The following is a 7,475-nucleotide window of genomic DNA, read 5'->3' on the forward strand; positions in this document are numbered from 1 at the left end:
AGAAGGAGGGCAGGAGGAGGGGAGAACGGGGTGCATTGTCCGCGCACTGGCCCGGGCGCCGAGGCGCGGCCGCCCCTGGAGCCGGCGCGAGGACGGGCGGAGCGGCCGGGAGGCCTGCCTGGGAGGCCCGATGGAAAGAGGCCGCAGGAGCGGCGGGCGCGTGGGTCCCCTCGGGGAGGCGGTCCTGTGCGAAATGGTGGGGCCTGAACTTCATTGCGAAGGAGAAGGCTGGCCCGGACCCACAGTTGCCGGGAAGGTGCCCCTTCCTCCGGGCTCGGATCGCGACTCTGAGGGGAGGCAACTCCGCGCACCCACCTTTTCCGTCCAGCACCCGGGGAGCTCGCACACTGTAGGCCTCGAGCCACTCCTGTTGTGACGGCCACACTCAACTAGCTCGGGGAGAGAAATCTCTCAAAACCTGGGGACGGGGTTAAATAAAAACCAAGGTGAGCAAAATACACACCCAAGTGAGCGCTCCAGGAGCCACGGAGACGCGCGCTCGGCCTCGGGGCCGCGCCGACGGCTGGGCTTTGCTAGAGCCTCAGTTAAGCGATGCAGGGCCGCCGCGCGGGTCTGGGCCTGCGCAAGTGTCTGCGCGCGCGTTGGGCCTAGGCCTGCGCGAGTCTTGCCCGCACCGCTAGCCCCACCGCAGTAGTAGCCCCTGGCTGTAGGCGGCGCAGAGCTAGATGCCCCGCCAGGGTGAAAAAGCTGAGAGGTTTCAGACCCACGGAGCGGGATATGCAGGCACTGGGGCCTCCGGGGGGGGTTGCGCAGCCGGCGGAGGCTCAGCTGTCCGGGAGGAGACCGGGAGCAGTGCACTACGAGGAACAAACCGCAGGTTTAAGCCTGCCTGGCAAGCCACCGGGACCCCCCTTCTTTCAGAAACCTTGCGACTCCGGTTTCCCTTTCTAAACTCTTAGACATTTCAGGGTGCATCCTGGCTCGCAGCTCTCTAGATCTTTCCTTGATCCTGTCTCTGCTAGGATTTATATTCCCAAGCATCTTTAGACGTACCCAACCGAGAGAGAACAAACTGGTTTCCTTTCCCCTTTCACCGCCTTGTCCGTAGACAAAGGGTGGTGAGGGCGATCCCAGGGCAGCACAGGCAGTTTCACGCCTCCGTGCCTCTGCTCCGTGCCGTGCTGTTTCCGCTTGCGGGGTACTTTGCTCTGTCCACATACTGCCCTCTACCTGGGCCACTAAACGGTCAAGCCACCAAATTTACCCTACCTCCACCAACTTTCTCTTGAACCAGTGAGCCGCCCACAGAAAATTGTTCACTTCCTCCTTAATGCTCAGATTACACTTTATCTAAATGGTGGTTTTAATGCTTGTAACATCTTTTTGTGTATTTATTTGCCCGTTGGACTCCCTTCCTCCATAGAATCTCCTCTTTAAGGGCAAGGACCGAATTTATTCATCCTTGTACACCCAGCACCTAGACTGAGTAGTAGGTGCTCAATGAATACTTTAAACCTGAGTGAATTCATGAATCTTCCTTGAAACCGGCCTATTCTACATTAGTGGAGAACCTCTGCTAGCTCTGAGCTTATTTGAACAGCAAAGATGACATACTGGCTGAACCCAAAGTTTATTTAAATCCTCCCAGCTCGCTGACTGGCTTGTTGAGTTCTATCCCTCTGAGCCTATGGTTTTTCAAAATCCAGTGGTTTTGAGTTCATAACGTGAAAATATTCTTCTCACACAACACATTTCCCAAACATTAGGGCGAGAGTCATTCCCTTAGGTTTCAAAAAGTCTAGCCATTACACTCACTAAAGACTATAAAATAGAATTTCTAATATTTTTGTTATAGAGTAATAAAGGTTTCCACCTCTTTGATAAGTGCTGTGTTTTGAATGTTTGTATCCTTCCAAAATTCATGTTGAAACTTAATTCCCAGTGCAACAGTATTAAAAGATGGGGCCTATTATAAAGAAGTGATTAAATCATGAAAGCTCTGCCCTCAAGAATGGTACTGCCTTTATTTAAAAAAAAAAAAAAAAAAAAAAAAAAAAAAAACAACTTGACTGCTAGTCTCTTTTCTACCCTTCTACCATGCAGCAAGAAGAGACTATCTTTTTTAAAATAATATTTATTTTTTAGTTGTAGGTGGACACAATATCTTTATTTCATTTTTGTGTGGTGCCTTATGCATGCTATTTGAGTGCTCTACCACTGAGCCCCAGCCCCAGCCAGATGAAGAGACCATCTTACAAGCAGAGAACTCCAGCACTTACCAGTCGCAAATCTGCTGAGCCCTTGATCCTGCACTTCCCACCTCCCTAACTGTATAAATTTCTTCATTTGTGAATGCTCAGTCTAAGGTATTTGTTTCTTTCCAGGAGAAATAAACTAAGACAATAATACCCTTCCCTTTCTTTCTGCCTCCCCACTGCCCTCTCCTTTATCCTTCTTCCACCTTTACCTTTAAAAAGTAAACATACACACACACACACACACACAAAAAAAAAAAAAAATCTCAAATTCAGACAAGGGGTCCACTTTTAAGACAGAGAATTGGCATCCCACCCTCATGCTTAAGCTAACCTGGAACTGGATAAACCACAGTTTTCATTAAAATCTTAAATTGCAAAGACTCTATGAAAATCTGCTTGATAACAAACTCATCCCAATTTTAAATTTTAATGGACGAAGCAGTGAACTGCATATAATTTTGAATTCCGATAAAATATATATAAGGCTGCCTCCTGGAAAGTCATTTTAGCCTGGCACTGTCAATCTGCAACCTGAGTATTCTAATTTTATATATATATTTACATATCTATATATATATACACACATACATATATGTATAATTTTTTTCTGAAGAGATTAATTTTGAATTTTCTAACATGAAAACAAACACCTAAGTTCAGGTGGCATACATTAATTTGATATTGCAAACATTAAGATTCTTGTTAATGATCTGCCTATTTAAATTAAGCACCATTTAAAGCATGTTTTATTGTATCAGGTGTACTCTTGACTTTTTATAAATTCATGATAAATTATGTATTTGAACCAAAGACCTATGCATGCATACTAGACATCAAAATTTTTTTCAGGTAATCTTGACTGTGTGAGCAGGATTCATCAGTTTAAATTAGACAAATAAATAGGAAAAATAAGTCTATTTTGTAAAGATACTGTGGCGATGGATTGACACCTGACAGGTGAATCAAATGAACCTGGTTTGAAGTACCTAATTGCTATGAATTTGGACAAGTCACTCAACACTTTGAGATTTAGTTTTTACCACCATAGAATGAAATTGATAATATTCAGGGATATTATGAATATTACTGGAATAATGAATATAAAACAACTCTCATAGACCCTCACATATAATAGATGTTGAGAGAATGGAACTTCCCTTTTCCCACTCTCCTGGTTAAATATTAAGGCAAAGAAATGCTATATGACTCTTGTAATAAGTGTCATTGGCATATTCATAATATTGTTGACTATGTGAATGATGCTGGGAATTTAACTCAGGGCCTCATGCATGCAAAGCATCTGGTTTACCGGTGAGCTACACTATAACCCCTCCCCCAAGCCAAGGTGAATTTAAATGCTAAATGCTGTCCCCAGTATCTAAAGCATCTTCTTTTCACCATCCCCAGGAGTGACCCAAGTTTTTCCATCAGTAGCAGTAGATGGGCTTATGCTAGTGCACCATTATTCTTTCCTAGGCTCTCTACCTTGCCTAGGGCTGCTTGGCATTGATGTGAAGCTCTCCAAGAAGATCCCTGCCCACACTGCAAGTCAAGATAACCCCAGATATAAAGTATGGTCACTGGCTGGGGTTGTGGCTCAGTGGTAGAGAGCTTGCCTTGCATACATGAGTCTCTGGGTTCGATCCTCAGCACCATGTAAAAATAAATAAATAAAAAATAAAGATATTTAAAAAAATAAAGTATGGTCACTGAGAAGTAACATAACCTCTTGGGGAAAATAAAAGGCTTGTTTCTTTGAGGAAGAAGCAATGATCTCACTTTACATGTATTTGTATGGATCTGTAGAATTATTTACTTATTTATTGATTGATTTTCTTTAGTTGTAGTTGGACACAATACCTTTATTCCATTCATTTATTTTTATGTGGTGCTGAGGATCAAACCCAGGGCCCATGCATGCTAGGCAAGCGCTCTACCGCTGAGCCACAATCCCAGCCCCTCAAAGTCAGCAAATAGGGTGACTCCTACCTTTTAGTTAAGAAAACTGGGGCTCACATTACAAAGTCACAGGACCAGGGAAGAATCTGGATCTTGTAGGACCTTAAGTTTTCGCAACTTGGAGGGGGGAAGACACTCTTTAAGATGAAAGATACAAAATTATATGTACAAAATTGGGTATGAGAAAAGAAACCACACAATTACAAATTTTAAAAACCTAGCAAATATAACCACAAAATCCAGACAAATAACAAAATTATTTTATTAACTGTCTTACACACCTCTAGAATAATTTTTTTACCCTACGTTTTTTTTCTCTATATGTTCTTTGATTGATTCTTTATGACAACAATTTCATAAAACAGCCCCAAATAGAAAGATAATTCGATCTTTCCCCTAGCGTGGGTTAATTTAAATATTTTTATTATTAATAGTTTAGATAAATTGCTTCTATCTTCAAAGCCCATTATTGGCAATACCATATATTACTTTTGGATTGGTATAAAATTTGGAAAAGCCTCAATGAAGTTTCTTTCACATGTGATCAATAAGATTTCATGTCACTTCAAGATGCTTTGACCTGTCCTAACTAGTCTTTGCAATGACACCCTCACTAATCAGTTTGTGGTCAAGGACTTTACACGTTGATGCAGGGAAAAAGTCAGCACATTGGGCAATAGGAATATTCCTGCAAGACATTCCTGCACTTCAGCAGCTGACAACTTTAAAAAGAAGTGAAAACAAATCATTAAAATATATATCACCAAACCCAAATTAATTGCACCTCCAACTCAAGTTCCAACTCTTTCAGCTACTGGATCCCCAAAACGACTATGGTTATTCAAGTGCCACCCAGCAGGAGAGGAACTAGACAGATGAAAGATAAGAATAGAAAGAGGCAGTGGCCAACTGTAATTAAATTATCTTATTTTAAAAATTTTCCAAAAATGCAAGATCATGTGAGCAAATCACTAGGACATTAGAAGAGGCCTGTGCAAGTGAGGTATCTCAAAGCCAAAGCATCATTTGCTTCAAGTTAATTCTTCCTCTGCATAAACAATGAGTGATAAGAACAATTTTCTGATCCCAAGTCCTTTATTCTTGTCTATCACCTGAGACAGTGTATTTTCCCAGAATAGTACAACAGGGTTCTACTAAAAAGCTATTTTTAAAAATGATTCCCGGATGGAGGAGGACAGTTTAGGATTGCTCATGGAGAGCTGGCCCTGGGTAGAACCACCAGGTGGGGTTATCCCTTTGAACCTCCTTACCTATCCTTTTGGGAGTCCCCCCTCCACTTTGCCTCCTTACAAGTGTCCCAACCCAAATTGTCAAAAGCCCTTCAGTGTTCTTCACTCTCCCTTTATCAAAATCTATTCTCAGGAGTCACCAAAAAAATCAGATAAACCAATTCACATCCACATAAAAATAGCTGCTAAAAGCTTAATGAATTACCTACAGATTGGGACCTGAGATGGTACTTTCTAACTGCTAGGAGATAATCCTTTAATTCAATAACCCAAGACACTAATGGTGCAATTCAGACATCACATCAGGCTAGTAGAAAATTATTTGGGGTTGGAAGGAAGCCAAGAACCCTTCAAATCACTCCAATGAAGTAGATGACTGTTTTTTAAGTCATATAACAGCAATATTGAAAATGAAATGAAGGGGCTGGGGTGGTAGTTCAATGGTAGAGTGCTTGCCTAACATGTGTGAGGCATTTGGTTGGATTCTCAGCACTGCTTATAAATAAATAAAAATAAAGGTCCATTGACAACTAAAAAAATATATTTTAAATAAATAAATAAATAAATACATCTAGTCAGGCCTCTCAAGCTTTGCTCTCAAGACACAATTCCTTTTCTATTCTTCCCTTTACCATCAGACTTTATGAGAGAGTAGCCTACATTATTTGCCCCCATTTCTTCTCTATATGCTCTCCTTAACTCATGCACTATGACTTTTACTTATATCACTCCATCAAAATGTTTACCTCAAAAGTCACTCTACCTAGTCCTCAAACTACTCAACCTGTTCATCGTCATCTATGGAGTCTCCCTTCCTTCTAACAGGACCAGGATTAGATTAAGGTAAGCAAATTGCCTGAGGTATAAAAGTTAAGGAAGTATTTACTCAATGTCCTAGTTTAGGGTTGGCATCCAAGAATGAGTACCTTCTTAACTTCTTTTCCATAGATGCCTCACCCTAGCCTTCTGGAACATAATGGATCTCACTAAATTCAGAGCAAGGCCTGCAATTTGCTGTCTTCATGCCTTTGTTCATGATGCAGTTATAAATAGATCTCCATGTTTTGTGTCTGCCTTGCATCCCTTTCTACCTTCTTCTGGTAGCAGCACCCTTAGGGAACTGGCCCTCCCCACTTCAATGTTTCTGTCATATAGAATTTTCCTTCCCCCAACCCATAGTGAGGTCTAACCACCAAACAGGGCCATCCCTTTCAGAAAAAAATTCTGAATTGGAAGCAGAGAAGCAGTTCTCTCTGTACTCTTGGATTGAGATCAGTAAGAACACCATACCTCAGCCATGTCACCTCTTACAGGAAGGATCCTATTTGTGCTATTGATGCTGAAGCCGGCTCCATGCTGAAGCCAGCTCTGGCCTTGTCTCTCTGGTTTGCTTACAGTAGCTAACAAGATATCCTCCTCCTTTTTCTTTTGTTGTTTAAACTACTTTTGAGTTTCTGTCACCGTCAGAAATATTCTTCCTCCTCCTTCATAGGTACATAGAGTTAACTTTCCTGGCTCAGCTCAAAGGCTGATTTCCTCCCAGAAGCTTCCCTGACCCATAGGATTTAACTAATGGCTCCCTTGTTTGAACTGCTGAGGCATTTTATGTATCTCTCATAGCCATTTAGCTTCAAATCTTATATTTCCCACTATACCAAAAACAATCTTTAATATCTATAACTAAAACATACCAAGTTTTTGGCAAAGCAGACAATTGAAGAATCCCCGATTGAGCAGGTCCCATAATAACCATCTCATTATTAATGGCTCTTAAATCTTGCAATAATCTCCATTTACCAGATTTATTTTTGATGACAAAAATGGGACTATTATGGGGAGATACAGAAGGTTGTATATGTCCTTCCGCTAATTGTTGTTTGACCAGGTCACGGGCTGCTCGTATCTTTTCTTTAGTCAGGGGCCACTGAGGAACCCATACTAGTCTTTCTGATTTCCAAGTAATTTTTATTGTCTCAGTGGCCCTTTCTGAAAATCCAACCCATGTCTGTCCGTTCCTTGATCTATTTGTATTGGTGCTGCTATACCT

Source organism: Marmota marmota, unplaced genomic scaffold, assembly GCF_001458135.2.
Source record: "Marmota marmota marmota unplaced genomic scaffold, marMar, whole genome shotgun sequence".
In the NCBI taxonomy this organism is placed as follows: domain Eukaryota; kingdom Metazoa; phylum Chordata; class Mammalia; order Rodentia; family Sciuridae; genus Marmota; species Marmota marmota.